At 49.8% G+C, this 17,139-nt stretch overlaps 1 protein-coding gene across 8 annotated transcripts in view; it reads right to left on the minus strand.

Annotated features, from left to right (window-relative positions):
• Nucleotides 1-17,139, minus strand: part of APBA2 (amyloid beta precursor protein binding family A member 2) — a 231,448-nt gene that overhangs the window by 191,039 nt on the left and 23,270 nt on the right. For 6 of the 8 annotated variants that reach the window (XM_055278513.2, XM_055278504.2, XM_063639044.1 and 3 more), the window contains one exon: nt 3,910-4,019. The gene's annotated coding sequence lies outside the window, so the exon portion shown is untranslated. Of the gene's footprint in view, nt 1-743; nt 840-3,909; nt 4,023-17,139 lie in introns of those variants that run through there. The other 2 variants (XM_055278505.2, XM_055278507.2) reach the window with 2 other exon arrangements.

Here is a 17,139-nt window from a genome sequence, read left to right on the forward strand (position 1 = left end):
TATTCCATCCAACAACAGCAAAATACACATTCTTCTCAAGCTTGCGCGGAACATTCACAAAGATAGACCACATTCTGAGCTATGAAGTACACCTTAACAAGTATTTTAAAAATAGAAATCATAAAAATATGTTCTCAGACTACAATAGAATTAAACTAAAAATCAGTAACAGGAAGATAGATTTCACTGGTGAATTCTACCAAACACTTAAGGGAGAAATTACACCAATTCTTTACAACGTATTCCAGAAATTGGAAGAGAAGAAACACTTCCTCACTTTATGAAGCTGGAATTATCCTAACATCAAAACCAAAGAAATTATAAGAAAATGACATACCACTGCCTCTCAGGAGCAAACAACTTAAAAATCCACAACAAATTATTAGCAAATCAAATCTAACAACGTTTAAAAAGAATTATACACTACAACCAAGTGGTATTTTTTCCAAGGCTGCAATGTTGGTTCAACATTAGAAAAATCAATAGATATAATCTACCACATCAACAGACTAAAGAGACAAAATCATATGATCAGATCAATTGATGCAGAAAAAGCATCTGACAAAAATCCAACACCATTTCTGATTAAAAACCACTCACTAAATGAGGCAGAGACCATCCTCAGCTTGATAAACAACATCTACCAAAAAACTATTCAGGAAATGCCAATAAACAGTCAGATCCCACTTCCCACCCAGTAGGCTGGCCATAATGAAACAAAGAAACAAAAAACAGAAACTAACAAGTGTTGGCTAAGATGGCGGAAAATGAGAATCCTCACTCAGCGCTGGCGGGAATGTAAAATGGTGCAGCCATGGTGGAAAACAGTTTGGCAGTTCCTGGAAAAGTGAAACAGAGTCACCACAGAATGCAACAATTCCACTCCTAAATACATACACAAAAGAGTTGAAAACAGACAGGGAATCTAACATTGTCCACACACGCTCACAGCTGCATTATTCCTGACAGCCAAAAGGTGGAAACAACCCCAACGTCCATCAATTGAAGGCACAAACAAACGTGGTGTATCTGCAGAATGGAATATTGTTCAGCCTTAAAAAGGACTGAAGTTCTGACACATGTTGCAACATGGATGATTCCCATAAACTTTATGCTAAGCCAAAGAAGCCGGAAAGAAAAGGTCACAAATTATATGATGTCTAATTTTTGGGAAACTCAGAATATGTACGTCCATGGAGACAGAAAGCAGATTGAAGTTGCCAGAGACTGGGGTAGGGAGGCTGGGGAGTGACTGCTTAATGGAGTGTTTCCCTCTGGGATGATGAAAACGTGTTGGAACTAGACACAGACGGTGGGTGCCCAACACTGCAAATGCACTACATGTTACTGAATTACACACTTTCAAATGGTTAAAGGCTACTGTTATATGACTTTTACCTACCTTTTTTAAAAAAACCTACAGATGACATCATATCTCATGGTGAGAAACTGGACATTTTCCTCCTGAGACTGAGAGCAAGGAGGGGAGAGGGAAAGCAACAGCACCAGCACTGCCGGGCACTCAGGAAGGCAAGGACAGAAGTCCTGTGTTGAGTCTGTCCTCGTGGGACGCTGTCACAGCAGGGCGACAGGGCGGGAGGCCCACTAGAATAGGCTTAAGGGTGGCCAGGCTGACCTCTGGCTTTTAGAGGTGGGGTCACAGCCTTTCTGCATCTTTTCTTGAAATCACTCAAAACCAACAGAGAATGAGAAATGAAAACTGCACCTGCAAATCTTGCCAGATGAAGTGCTGAGGCAGCACAGGGATACGGAGCCCTGGGGGGACAGGGGAGGCGGAGAAGTCTTTTTGTGCCCAGCCTCACAGCCCACCTCTAAAACCCCAAAAGGCCCAAGCACTGAGACACCAGCACAGAAAGGGAGCGAGGCAGAAAGCAGGGAGCTACTCAATGGTCTAAATAGGGAGCAGTCAGACCCCCAGCCACTCAGAGGAGGACTATCCTGACCCCTTAGCAGGGATGCCCTGGCAAAAGGGCATCACAGGTTCCATATGAGAAGAGGGCAGGGAACATGATGACACCAGTGAGCACCTGTCTGCTAAGCACTGAGGCCCCTCCCCCCACCCCACACCTCCCCCAGACTCAGCACCCACCCCCAGGGCAGGAGGCTAGAGAAACGGAACTCTCTCAGCTCTGGGGATGCTTGTTCCTGCCTCATGAGGCAGCCTATCCTGACTGATACACACTGCATAAGGGTTCACCTAAATGATGACATAACTCTATGTTAGAGTTAGGGTTAGGGTTAGATGGAGCAGCTCTCAGGAGGGAAATCTATGAGTTCAATCATCTTGACCACAACAGGAGACTAAGAAATAGCAGCGTGCCCATATTCTTTACAAACGTGGAGATAAATCCAGAGGAAGAAGCGACAAGAGCTAGAAGTGGTAATCTATGGGGAGTGGGGCAGGGCAGGGGCTGTAGGGAGATGGTCTGGGAGGCCAGGGGTCTGCTATTTTTTTCCATAAAACTTATAAAACTATTTGACGTCTTAAAATATGCATATGTGTCATGCTGACAACATAAAAACTGTGTCTGAAAAGTAGACCAAGCCTTTGAGGTGCAAAGGGGGTGAGGGTGGGTGGTCTGGGTAAGCATCCCAAGGCACAGGCCACTCCTAGCTGTCTGGTTTCCCCAGTGTCGTGCACAGGGCGTGGTGTGGTGACTGAGGCGTGGCTGAGGCTCTGAATTCCAGTTCTACCACATGGGCAACAACCTCAGTTTCCTCACCCCTAGTGACCATTAGGGGAGTGACCGTGGCTTCCTCAGCACAGTGCATGGTGCATGTGGGATAAATCCTGCTGTCCCTGCTTCTAAGGTCTCACCTAATACCTGAAGGACCTTCAGTGTTCTGGGTTGAGAGGCAGGAGCAGGACAGGCCGGGCAGGTTAGGATGTCCCCTGAGACAGGGTGTGGAGCAGGATGGGGCTGAGCCAGCTCCTGGGAACAGGGTCTGGGTTACAGATCGAAACTATGGGGAGGCCAATGGGAGCAGGGTCATCGAGGGAGAGCAGTGTGTCAGAACAGGCAGGTGGAACATGGCTCAGATGGCCCACTAAAGGACAAAGCATGGCTGTGACACAGCTGTGGCCCCATTGTGCACTGCCCTAAGATATTCCACTGGGCACAGAGCTCCTGTGGGACAATTGCCGGCTGTTGAAGATGCTCCCGCTCTGCAGGAGGGGCTGAGCTGCTCCCATAACCAGACCCTGCAGGCAGCTCAAGAACGTGTCCTGCACAATCGCCTCATGGGGACTAACTGTGGTGGCCACCAGTGTCTTGGGCTGCCCTGCTGCTGCCCCTGGGGAGGGCCCTGCCCACACTGGCGATGCCTGGGACTGGCCACCTGGGTCAAGGCAAGCAGCCTGGGGTGCTGAACAATTTAGGAATTGTAATTGCCAGGTTGAGCGAAAAGAACCTGCCCACTTTCTGCCGGCCCCTCCTCCTGGGTCCCTGGGAAGAACTGACCACCGGATGCCCCCGGCCCATCTGCACCCCATGGGGAAGGGAGGCTGCCCAAGAAAGCAGCACAGCTCCACCAGGAGGACGGAGGCACTCAGTGCAGCTGGGAAAAGGGACCTGGGGTGTCCCAGGGACAGGATCTCTGAGGTGAGACTGACAGGGTCACAGGTAATGCACAGTCTTCTCCTAGCAACTGGTCCCCTGTAAATGTCTGTTCTTCCCCTTTCGCCTCAAAATAAATGTAAGTGTATGTGAAGTTTGTGAAAGCAGAAAGCAAAAATATTTAGCATAGCCGTGTTTAAGCTTTTGTTAGAGAAAGGTGAGGGCCATGGTGGCTATAACTCTTCTTACGGCCCCCAATTAGCACATCAGCCCAGACTCATGCATGAATGCCACATTAAGTGCAGTGGGGATCGTGACGGGTTCTACTCACTCAGAATCTCCAGACACAAGAAGAGGCTCACGCCGTCTGTCCACAGGACAGTCCTGGCCTGTTGGTGGTTTGTCCACAGGAGATTCAGCAATGCGTAAATATTCAGGAGACTGTAAAGAAAAAGAACACAAACAAATGAAGTGTCAACCAGCTGAGAAAGGAAACCACTGATTCACCCACAGAGGGGCAGGTGTGGATGGCAACGATGGGCCACACGCTCATATGGGAGGCTAACAGCTCCCTCCCCAGAACCTCTAGAGCAGCTGGAACTCCAAGGCTCTCCAGAGCGGCCGAATATCTGAAAAACCAAGAGTCACAGGTTGACCGTGATTCTCCCCCAAGTCTTCAAGTGAACCTTCATGTTTATTTCCAAAGGTCAGTGAGTATGGACAACTAGTGATTTCGGGCCACAGGTAGCAGAGTTGCATGCTAAGCTTGTGGGGAGTACATTTTTCAAGCCCTTTTGTAGGAAGATAAGGGAAATCTGGTGCCATTAATATTTCAGGTTTCATTTGCTCTGACAGGAAATGAAACACATTCATCAGGGTTCTGTTCCCAGCTTGTTTTTTCAAAGTACAAAATGCTGCATGAGATACAGAGCTTGTGGCATAGTGCATGCCACACCTAGTAGGCTGGGGGATGTTCTACCAAATACACGAAACAAACCCCTTGCGGAGAAAGGGCGATGGTGCCCACGTGCTGGTGCCCAGAGAATCCATCAGATTAGCAGGTGACACTGTTTCTCCTTGAGATGCAGGTGGCCATCAGTGCTCAGCCAGCACCCCTTACTGATCAGCACCATCTGCCTGGACTTCGCACAGAACTGAGCTGCAGAGACAGACACTTTGGTTCACGTCCTAGCTCTGCCACTGACATCCTGAGAAGACTATGTAACCTGCCTGTGCCTCAGTTTCCTTACCATGAAGGATGATGGCCGCACTGAGATAATGGGGGTTCAGGCTCCAGCTTCAGCACCTGCTCCCAACCCCCCTCACCCTCATCTTCCTACCACGTCAAACGAGGGAGCTGACACCCATTCCTTAAGAGGTTCCTCCAGCTTTAACATCCAGGGCTGCTGCCTTCCGACTTGCTACTTCTCTAATCTGTGTTTCCTGCCTGGGAGCAAGCCACCCAGCTGGAGGCCTCCTAAACCCAAACATGTATTCCTACCCCATGGGCCCACTCTGATACTGAAGCACAAGAGGGACTAGTGTCCATTTGGGGGAAACCCAGGCCAAACCCCACCTGCCTGCTCCTACCGTGGTGTGGGCATGAAAGGTACACCAAGAGCCAGGGACTCTAATGGGGCCCATGGAGGCACAGTGCTGCATGACAAGGCCATTGCCTTCAAGTCATGGCGTGCAAAGAGCCTGAGGTCCTGGGCCTGCCTAGGCCCTGCCCATGGCTGCCTTGCCTCATCACACCCCAAATCCCTGTGCCATCTGTGCCTCACCTCTTCTGTGCCCATATTTAAATTTTTTGTTGCTGTTGTTCCTCTAGAATCTTCCTGGCAAACACCTATTCATTCTTCAAAACCCAGCCAGTGCAGGCATCTCTGAATTCTGGAGGTAATCACGCTCTTCCCAGCCGTGTCTTCTTTCTGCAGTCCTCACAATCATTCATGACCACTTCTCCCATTCCCTCTCGGGCTCCTACCTGGCCCCGAGAGGGCACACAGTTTATAGACTGCACCTGACGCTGCTGGCCAGTAAACCCTCAAAGGCAGCCTTAAAGAAGGAAGATAAATGAAAGCAAATGAAAAAGCTAAGGAGGGGCCTCTGCTGGGTGAGGAGGGTGCATCAGGCTGGGAGTCAAAGGCATCAGGCTGCAGAGGAAGGAAGCTGCCACAGAACATGCCACTGTCGCCACACAGAGCACCCACAGCCAGGCTCAAGCCTGTTCTTAGGGACAAACGGGGCCTCCGGATGTTTCGGACTGAGGAGGGGATTATCACATCAATATGGAGCAGGATGACCTGGGGGAGCAGGGCTCATCTGGGAGCCCCCAGAAAGGAAATATAGAGGTTGCCCTCAGGGCCGAACGTACACAGCCCCTCTGGGACAAGAGAGCTGCAGGATGCTCACTGAGTCCCCGCTGCAGGGTGTGCTGATGAAGCTGTTCAGGAGACACAGGGAAAGAGCTCCTCCCTGACCTCTGCCACCTCTGGGAAGAACCAGCCCTGCATACTGAGCCAGAGAAAGCCTGGCCTGCCCAGCTGTGCCCCTGCTGGCCCCCACAGTACGCCACACTGCAAAACCACCGTTACCTGCCACGGGGCCGTGGGCTGCCACCTGCCATGGGGCCGTGGGATGCCACCTGCCACATGTTCCTGAGGCTAAGCATACAGCCGGTTTGACCCGGAGCAGAGGTACAGAGATGCGGCCGTCCAGGAACCAGGGAGTCAGCAGTTGTTCATTCTCCCTCAACAACCGCAGGCGGGGCTCAGGCTCCTGGCTTTCTGCGTGTCGCAGTGCCCAGCAGATGACTCTCCCTGCAGGGCGTGTGTGGCATCCTGCCTCCTTCCCTTGGCTTGGCCTCTCTCCCGGCCCACCCAGGTAAAAAGTTCGCAGGGAAGTGCAGAACACTCCAGCAACTCTCAGATAATCCCCACAACTGGCCGGGCGCGGTGGCTCACGCCTGTAATCCCAGCACTTTGGGAGGCCGAGGGGGGCAGATCACGAGGTCAGGAGATTGGACCATCCTGGTTAACATGGTGAAACCTCGTCTCTACTAAAAAACGCAAAAAATGGCCGGGCGCGGTGGCTCACGCCTGTAATCCCAGCACTTTGGGAGGCGGAGGCGGGCGGATCACGAGGTCAGGAGATCAAGACCTTCCTGGCTAACACAGTGAAACCCCGTCTCTACTAAAAAAAATACAAAAAATTAGCCGGGCGAGGTAGTGGGCGCCTGTAGTCCCAGCTACTCGGGAGGCTGAGGCAGGAGAATGGCGTGAACCCTGGGGGGCGGAGCCTGCAGTGAGCAGAGATGGCGCCACTGCATTCCAGCCTGGGCGACAGCGAGACTCGGTCTCAAAGAAAAAAAAAAAAACGCAAAAAATTAGCCGGGCGTGGTGGCAGGCGCCTGTAGTCCCAGCTACTCGGGAGGCTGCGGCAGAAGAATGGCGTGAACTCGGGAGGCGGAGCTTGCAGTGAGCCGAGATCGCGCCACTGCACTCCAGCCTGGGCGACAGAGCGAGACTCTGTCTCAAAAAAAAAAAAAACGAACAAAAAATCCCCACAGTTAACTGGCAAGCGGCCCTGCCCAGCCTCACAGTGAGCGGGCAGGACAGGAACCTCTCACTGATGTGGACAACAACCCCAAGCAGGACGCCAAGCGACCAGTCGCCCGCTCTCCAGCTGCCATGGCGACACCAAGGCCAGCAGTAGCCTCTGCAGCCCCCTCCAACCGGGATCCTGCATAGGCCCCGCTGCAACCACCCCCAGCCCCACCCCCACCTGCACCCCCAGCCCCACCACACCCACACGCATCAGGCACTCCTTTAAAATACATCCCGCCCGAGTGTTCCCCCACATTGATGCGGAGGCCAGGGGGCGACAGAAGGGAAGGCTGGTGGAGAGGAGCACCGGGATTCCTCCTTGCAGTGGGGGAAGCCATCTGCTTCACCTCGCCCACCTGGGAGTCCTGCTTCCTCCAAGGACAGGGACTCGGGGCCTGGAGGGGGCGCAGCGCATCAAGGCTGCTCCTGTGTCCCTCTCCCTTCAGGAGTAAGCCACGCCTCCTTTCATGAGTTCTCCCTATGTGCCAGTTGGCCAGGTGGCCATTCCAAAATAAAGAAGGGGCTTGGCTGCCAAGGGCAGCGGCCTGGGTTGAGACCCGGCTCTGTCACTGACCGGCTCCGTGGCGCCAGGAACACTTCTGAACCTCCCTGTGCCTTTTCCCTCACCCACGGAGACCGCAGGCAACGCTGCAAAACTCAAAGCAGACCGCCTCAGCCTGCAGGCCTTCCCTTCCCGCCGATCCTGCGCCTCCCAAGCGCTCAGCAAACGCTCGCGGTGATTCTTATCCCTATCTGGGCAGAATCCTTGGGGACCGACTGGGGGCAGCTTCCTTGCCCCATAGTGGCATCTAAGGTGTGCTGGGGTAGGCAGGTGAAAAGAGCAAGGGAGGCTGCTGAGACCAGAGAGGAGCAGAATGGGGCAGGGGCAGGATGCAGTGAGTGTTGCTCTCCAGAGACCAGCTGGCCCCCAGTACCCCTGCCCCACGCCACAGTAAGCCAGGGTGCAAAAGGAGTGACAAAAGGGGCTTCTCAAAACAGGAGTCAGCTAGTAAGACAAAAAGCAACTAATGATCTACTAAAACAAAGACATGGTAGCTGAGTCATTCCACATTTGTCAAAACCCATAAAATATACAACATGAAGAGTAAACCCTAATATGTTTTAACTATGAGCTCCAGTTAATAATAATACTGCCCCATCAATGCTAAAGAATGTACCACACCAATGTAAGATGTTAATAATGAGGAAACAGGGGAAATGGGGTGAGGGGGTACAGGAGAACTCCCTAAACTTTCTGCTGAATTTCTCCATAAACCTGAAACTGCTGAAAAAAATTAAATCTATTAATTTTTTAATATGGTGGTTGATTGATTCAAAGGGCTAAATGTGAGAATGGGATACCATTAAAGGGCCAATGGGTAAAGGGAAGATGGGGCTATGGGATTCTCCCAGAATGCAGTGCAAGCTGGACCCTAGGAAGGAGCCCTGGAGGGGAGCAGGTTTCTCCTGATGCTGGTGAGGGCCATCAGGTTCTGGGTACCATCTCAACTCCCCTCATCACAGTCCCTCTCTCTCCAAATTGAGGAGTGTTCATGAGAATTCTCAGGATTTTAGTTATTTACTGTCTTTCCCCAGTATTGCTTTGCTGGGAGTTTGGAGGGAGGGCAGGAAGGATGGGAACAGCAAAGGAAACGTTAGTAACCATGCCACCCTTTGCCCGGGTCCCTGGCTTCTCCCAGGCTGCCACATTTCCCACTTCATGGCCTCAGAGAGCCCCCCTCTCTCTATTCAGCTGTTGGCAGCGAATTGCTTTTTTGCTAGCTTTCCCTTTTTTTGAGAAGTGTATTTCTTTAGAATGAAGCCTTTCAGAAAGGCAATTCAGCATTCTGTATCAAAAATTTAAATAGGCATATCCTTGTGCCCAAAAACTCCATTTCCAGGAGGACTCACATATATAAAAAATGATGTCTGAAGATTTTCATTGCCTCAATCTTTTAAAAAACTGGAAACCTAAGTACCCATAAATAAGAGAAGGGTTAAATAAATGATGGCAGAGTTCATGTGCTGGAAGAGTCAATGGCGTTTTTAAAGAGACAGGGCAATGTGCACTACAGTGAGGGATCTTACAGGCCTGTTTTTGAGGGAAATGGTAAGTGAGCTACAGCGAGCGCACGTGTGTAGATCCCAGTTACAGGTCCATCAAGATGTCTAGAGAATATACACACTGCCCAGCCCATACACACATGCAAAGGCACACAGAAAGGGGAAACCCCCCAAAGGCTTGTCAGCCATGTCCTCTGGGGAAGGGAGGGGGGAGAGAGGTGGGAGAGGAGAGACAGGTGGGAGCAGAGGGGGCCTGGACACTTTACTTTATTAAAGATGTGTGTACTGGTTGAGTGTTTCACCAAAACGCATTTAATATTCAGCAGCATTATAATCAAACCCACCTGTGTGCCTTTGAGGGTCTCCCCTTAGATGTCGGCATTGAGACAAAATGACCTGTGGGGAAGGGCAGACAGCCAGGGGAGGAAGCAGGACTTCCCGCACGGGCCACCGCTCTGGGCATCAGGAGAGGTGGCAAACAGGCTGGTGTCCTCCAGGAAGGCGGCCACTGGAACAGAGGAGCCAGCCTCCCACGCAATCAGGACCTGAGCATGCCACAGGGCATAGCCAGACACCCAAAACACAGGAGGCAGTGCTGACCCAAGGGAGGGCAGGACCAGAGGATGTGCCGGCCAGGACAGCCAGGGGTGTGAGGGCAGGGGCAGTATTAATTTGGGGAAAACAATCATTGTTTCATTCGTTGAGTAGTTTACATGCAAATGTGTGTGGCGGGGGTGTGTGGTGTGTGCGTCAGATACAGAGTATGTGATGTGGTGGGTAGTGAGTGTGTGGTGTGTATGTGGTAACTGTGTAGTATGGTGTGGGTGTGTGGTGCATGTGTGTATGGTGGGGGATGTCCTGGAGGGTGTGGAATGTGCTATGTATGGTGTGTGGTATGTGGTGTGTGTGATGTGAATGTGTTGTGTGTGTGGTGTGTGTGTGGAGTGTAATGTAGTGTGGAAGAGTTGAGTGTGTGTGTGTTTTGTGTGTATGGTGTAGTGTGTGGTATATGGTATGTATGGGGTGTGGTGTGTATGGGATGTGTATGGGATGTGCATGGTGTGTGTATATATGCTATTGTGTGGTATGTGTATAGTGTGTGGGGTGTGTATAAGATGTCTGCGTGGAATGTGGTGTGTGGTATGGGTGCTGTGATATGTATATAGAGTATGGTGTGATGTGTGTATGCTGTCTATGGGTTGCGTGTGGTGTGTGGTATGTATGGAGGGGTGTGGTGTGTATGGGGTGTGTATGTATGGTATTATGTGGTGTGTGTGGTATGTGTGGTGTGGTAGGTATAAGGTGTGGGTGGTGTGTATGGTATGTGTGTGGTGTGTATAGGGTGAATGTGTGGTGTGTGAGGTGGGCATGGTATGTGTGTGGTGGGTGTGTGGTGTGTGGTATGTGTGGCATGTGTTTGGTGTGTATGGGGTATGTGTATGGTGTGTGGTGTGTGGTATATATGGGGTATGTGTGTGGTGTGTGGTGTGTATGGGGTATGTGTGTGGTGTGTGGTATGTATGGGGTATGTGTGTGGTGTGTGGTGTGTATGGGGTATGTGTGTGGTGTGTGGTATGTATGGGGTATGTGTGTGGTGCATGGTGTGTATAGGGTATGTGTGTGCTGTGTGTGAGGTGGGTACAATATGTGTGTGGTGTGTGTGAGGTGGGTATGATATGTGTGTGGTGTGTGGTATGTATGGGGTATGTGTGTGATGTGTGAGAGGTGGGTATGCTATGTGTGTGGTGTGTGGTGTGTATGGGGTATGTGTGTGGTGTGTGTGAGGTGGGTATGATATGTGTGTGGTGTGTGTGAGGTGGGTATGATATGTGTGTGGTGTGTGGTGTGTATGGGGTATGTGTGTGGTGTGTGAGAGGTGGGTATGATATGTGTGTGGTGTGTGGTGTGTATGGGGTATGTGTGTGGTGTGTGAGAGGTGGGTATGATATGTGTGTGGTGTGTGGTGTGTATGGGGTATGTGTGTGGTGTGTGTGAGGTGGGTATGATATGTGTGTGGTGTGTGAGAGGTGGGTATGATATGTGTGTGGTGTGTGGTGTGTATGGGGTATGTGTGTGGTGTGAGGTGGGTATGATATGTGTGTGGTGTGTATGGGGTATGTGTGGTGTGTGTGAGGTGTGTATGATATGTGTGTGGTGTGTGGTATGTATGGGGTATGTGTGTGGTGCGTGGTGTGTATAGGGTATGTGTGTGCTGTGTGTGAGGTGGGTACAATATGTGTGTGGTGTGTGTGAGGTGGGTATGATATGTGTGTGGTGTGTGGTATGTATGGGGTATGTGTGTGATGTGTGAGAGGTGGGTATGCTATGTGTGTGGTGTGTGGTGTGTATGGGGTATGTGTGTGGTGTGTGTGAGGTGGGTATGATATGTGTGTGGTGTGTGTGAGGTGGGTATGATATGTGTGTGGTGTGTGGTGTGTATGGGGTATGTGTGTGGTGTGTGAGAGGTGGGTATGATATGTGTGTGGTGTGTGGTGTGTATGGGGTATGTGTGTGGTGTGTGAGAGGTGGGTATGATATGTGTGTGGTGTGTGAGAGGTGGGTATGATATGTGTGTGGTGTGTGGTGTGTATGGGGTATGTGTGTGGTGTGAGGTGGGTATGATATGTGTGTGGTGTGTATGGGGTATGTGTGGTGTGTGTGAGGTGTGTATGATATGTGTGTGGTGTGTGGTATGTATGGGGTATGTGTGTGGTGTGTGGTGTGTATGGGGTATGTGTGTGGTGTGTGAGAGGTGGGTATGATATGTGTGTGGTGTGTGGTATGTATGGGGTATGTGTGTGGTGTGTGTGAGGTGGGCATGGTATGTGTGTTTTGTGTGTATTATGCACACACATGCACACCTGTGCACTGCAGATAACAGGCAGGCCAGCAGCCCAGGACACACAGTGATGACTAGCTCAGCCAAGGCCGGGCTCAGTTGGGGAGTGGCCAGGCCCCCATCAGCTCAGAACCCTGAATGCACGAAGAGTCCAGGAGGAAAGAAGGAGCTGTGTCCCTATCTCCACCCAAAGCAGCTCTCACAAAGGGGCTGATCAGGGTCGTGCAGCCCAGGAATCCTGGGGAAGATATTTTCTGTAACTTTTCCTGGGCAGGCGAGGTCCGGGGTGCATAGGCAGGACCAGTCCTTTATGGGCTGTGCAGCTGAGCGGGGCGGCAGGACCCGGGATGTGCACTGCATGGGAGGAGGAGCAGTTTGTACAACAGCCAACTGAACTGCAATCCGGGTGGAATATCCAGCCGCACTCTCAGGCCCCATGGGCGTCACAGAAGAACAAAGGCACTCCAAAAGGAAGCCATGTGCAAGATGGCCCCAAACCCCCAGCCATCCTTCAAACTTCTGCAATTCTGAATCCTTCATAGATGAAGATCAAATAGACAATATTTTTGTATATACAGATCTTCTTCCAAAACCTGCTTTCCCTTCAAAAGTCACCTAATACCATTATGCTCTCATACACCAGGCTCGGAGGTGAGCTGCTTCCCCAAGGTCTACACTGCAAAGTAGCCCCTGCGAGGGCCCCTGGGACGAGGAGGGGGAGCCTGACCACTCCCCTCCCCTCTCTCAACTGCAGCACTAATGGAAAGTGCAAGGAGAACATTTCTGACCCTTCCATTAGGAAACATGTTCGCAGGATTAAAAAGCAAATAAGTTATTTTCAGACTAGACACAATAGAAGACTAAAATATTTTTTAAAAACCCAATGTTTCACCTCAAGGACTTCCACATGGAGGGAGAAATAGCCTGCCGTTGGCATAAGTATCCAGGGCCCCAGTGTTCCTAGAGGGGTGTGCGTGAGTGTACCCCACCGGCCCGCAGCCTGTCACTGCAGCCCAGGACAGGAGGCTCTAGGGAGGGGCTGAAGCTACTCACTGACCCAGATGTCAGACCAGAGCAAGGACTATTCATGAAATAGAATCTACCAAACTGGCTTCAAAGTCACCAAACACAATGAAAGAAACTCAGTGATTGTAACAACTAGTAGAATTTATTTTTAATTTAAACAAGTGCTAACGTTCTAAAGAAGATGAGACCCACCAAGTGGGGGCTCCCCTGTCTCATGTGCTGCTGTGGCTCCAACCCCTAAGCCAGCACCAGCACATCTTGGGGCTCCGCAAGGATTTCCTGAATCCATTCAGACACTGTTGTGGAAAGACTGGAGGTCAGCAGACTGTCCCTTTCTACCTCCTGGTGGTGGACTAGAGAAGTAGACAGGCACAGATCCCGGGACAGCTTCCCAGGGAGTGGCTTGCAAACCTGGGCCCAGGGAATTGAAGTCAGAGACCCTAGGATCCTAGGGGAAGGGACAGGAGGTGGTACTGTGGCCTGACAGGTCCCGGAGGCGGAACAAAGCGGCAGATGCAGTGGTGGGCATGGGCCACTGCTGAGCAGGCTGGTGGTCCCAGCAAGGTGTGAAAGGGCACCAAGCCTCCAGATGCTGCCCCGCCTGCTCCTCGAGCTACTGTGAGGACAAACCCAGCTGACAGATGTGAAGGCTCTGGTGTCACACACAATCAGCAAGGATCCCTGTATCAGGAGGGGTGGCACATGCTTTGACCTCAGCTACTGAGCAGCCTGACCCAAGCCAACCCCTTTTGGCCCAGAAGGTTTTGCACTCAATCCTTGCCCATCTACAGTGGACACAAACTGTAGTGCAGACACATGCTGCTTTATATATGACAAAACGCAATGGTCCCTGTCCCAGATAATGCAGATGCGTGAAAGTAACTAGAATACTAGAATGCAAGCTCCTTGGAGCAACAAAGCCCTCTGGCTCTCCCACCGCAGTGCCTAGCACACAGCAGGTATTCAACAAGTATTTGCCGAATGTTGAATGAATCGATCAATGCATGTCTTTAGAACCTTTTCCTTATAAACATTTAAATGTGTGCTTTCAAAGTGAATATACAAACAAGGTACTCAAGATATCTGCAAGTAAAAGGCCTAGGGAAAAAGAATAAAACAATCAAAATCAGGAGACATTAGGCTCCTCCTCTGACATCCCTGCAGCCTGGAGCATTGCTCAATAACAGTAGCCGGGTGCCTGCCAGAAATGAGGCCAGCTCCTCTCCTGCCTCCAGGGAACCTGAAGAGTAAGGAACAGAGACAACCACTGGAGGGTACTGGGCTATGTCCCCAGGCCTAAGCTCTAACATCCTGTAACAACCAGGCAGCCATCAGGACTCCCCAGCCTGAGCCCCGCTCACCCTGCCGCTCCAGGAGGTAAGTAGCCGACAGCTAGAGCCTGGGGCTTTTATGAGCTCCTTGCCTTAGCAATGCTGTCTAGGACTGGACGTGGTACCCAAATACAAGATCCAGTCCTGATCATCTCCCTTGCATATTCTAAAACTCCTCTTCAGTGAGGCCACAGTTTCTACGTTTCAGATTTCAAAGCACAAAAGGACAGATCTTTGAATAACCCACATGTCCTAATCCATAGTATATTCTCAGAAACATAAAGTCTCTCCTCTGGCCCTTCCTTGAAATGGCCTGACTCTTACATGTCACAAAATGGATGGGAAGTAGCATCTCCATGACCCAAAATATGAAAACTGGGAACACTTCCTGGTCTTCCAAATAGCAATAAAAATTATTTAATATAATTTCACATTAAGCCTATTTAATAGAAATCAAAATATCTCAAGCATGTACACTATTAGAGGGAACTGATATGAAACTAAAAATTCAAACAGATACAGCAACATAAATAAAAATGAAAAAGTGAAAAAAAAATCACTTCATTGCTATATAGGATTTCCAAAGATGGTGCTCTTGAAATCGCTTTTAAAACAATATGTTCCAACTTCCCACTAATCCAAATTACTCTAGTGACGTCTGGCTTCAGCAGCTCACTGCAAATATGCAGCCTCATTATTTTACTTGGAATGGTAATAGCTAGGAAGCATCTATTTCCATCCCTCCATCACTAAGGCTAACATAAACCTATAATCTGCACTGAAACTGTTCCACTTCTGATTAGAATCAGAAACACTTCCAGATGGGCTCAGCACAGCCAAGGGGGGACTGTCCTACAAGGCCTTGGTGTAGGGGTGGCGAAGGAATCATAGCAGCAATTACCTTTTGTTTTTTAAAATGTGAAACATTTCTGAATGGCTTAAGCAACATCTATTTAATTTAAAAGCTCTATTGAGATGAACAAAGAAAAAGAACACATGCTCAGCTCCAGAGACATGTAAATGAGATTGGGGGACAGAAGGAAGTGCATTAATTCCCTCCACGACCCCTGAAGAGCAGCGGTGGGTCTCAGCATCTTATCTCCATGAAGCAGGCCAGCAGGCAAGCCAGCTGCCACCTCGTTCATCCTGTGCAAATCACAGGCACGGTCCCCAAAAGCAGGCAAATGACTATCTTATTTGTTCAGGGGAAGCAAAATGGTCCAGGGTTGGTAGCTGTGTTTTCTTCCCAACAAGACCTAACTGCTATCATCTTTCTCTGGGACCCAGCCTCCCTGAATAGAGTGAAAGGTGGCCAGCAGAACCCAAACTGTTCTGCCACAGGCTCCTCCCCGCAGAGCACAGCTCCGTGCAACAGAGTCCCCAAATCCAAGATGCAGAATCCACGAAGAGAAAACCTTCTGCTCTAGAAGGTACTTACAGGAAGTCAAAATTAAAATCACATCTTCTTATGGTTCTTTTTTCTAACATAATCTATTATTTCTTACTGCAAAACCTAGAATATGTTTACTATTTATAACCAGAAATAGTTTCTCATAAAATAACCATAAAATGTAAATTATTCAGTGACCCATCTATCTGGAAAAGAATAACACCGTATGAAATTGAGGTACTGCCCCAAAAATCAAGACGATGGGCCCTGAAACTCTAAATATTTGAATTTTTAAATAACTTCATATGAAGCCCATTTAACAGAAACTATGTCAAGCAGACACACTATTAGAACTGATATGAAAATAAAATTTCAAACTGACACAGCTGTATCAAAAAAAAAAATGAAAAGAGAAAAATCGCTTCATTGCCTTTTAGGATTTCCAAAGATGATGTTAAGCCCAGCCATGCTTCTGATCTCCAGGAAAGCAATTGCTGTGGTACAAAAGGACAAGGGTTAAAAGAGAACGGTGGGAGCTCTCTTTCCCAACTAACCCAGGCGGTGTTGACGCAGAGGCTTTCAGCACAGGCCAGGGTGCCCAGGACTGAAAACTCCTTCACCAACCCGCTCCATGGGTGGGAAATACTCGGATCTTCATTCCTGTGACACAAGACCTTGAAGGTTGCTGAAAAATGCTAGCCCCATCTGACTGGGGCAGCATTTTCATTTATTGCACACCATTAAGATTTTAGCAGGAATCATTGTGCTAGATACCATTATCCCACCAATCACTGAGCACTTCTCACTTCCTGCCCCTGGTGCTGTTGGATACCTTACCGCAAGCTGCCGTCCCTGCCCACCCACCTGAGGACAGAAACCTCCAACTCTGCCTGGCCAGAACTGACCAGTGTGTCTGACAGATGGTGAGTCCTTTGCTGTACATGGCCCTAAAAAAAGGAGACAATTCTTTCACTCAGATCAAAGTAAGCAAATGTTGAAAGGCCTTATAATGAAACATCACATTCCCCAATCTGGACTTCCCCACTCTGCTGGCCATCCTTGTCATTACTTCTGATTTTAATTCTACTGGTGGCTATTTTCCACCTCTCTAAATAATGTTTAAACTCTCTTTCTGGGTATACCAACTTCAGATAATAATTATCAGCATCCCATTATGAGAGGTGATCTTTGCAAGCCACGACCTCCCAGGCTCTGGTGCAAGTGACCAGAGGATCGCACCAGCTACTGCAGTCACGCAGAGGGGCTTTCCATTCTTAGCAAGAGCACTGGGATAACAGGGAGC

Source organism: Symphalangus syndactylus, chromosome 5, assembly GCF_028878055.3.
Source record: "Symphalangus syndactylus isolate Jambi chromosome 5, NHGRI_mSymSyn1-v2.1_pri, whole genome shotgun sequence".
In the NCBI taxonomy this organism is placed as follows: domain Eukaryota; kingdom Metazoa; phylum Chordata; class Mammalia; order Primates; family Hylobatidae; genus Symphalangus; species Symphalangus syndactylus.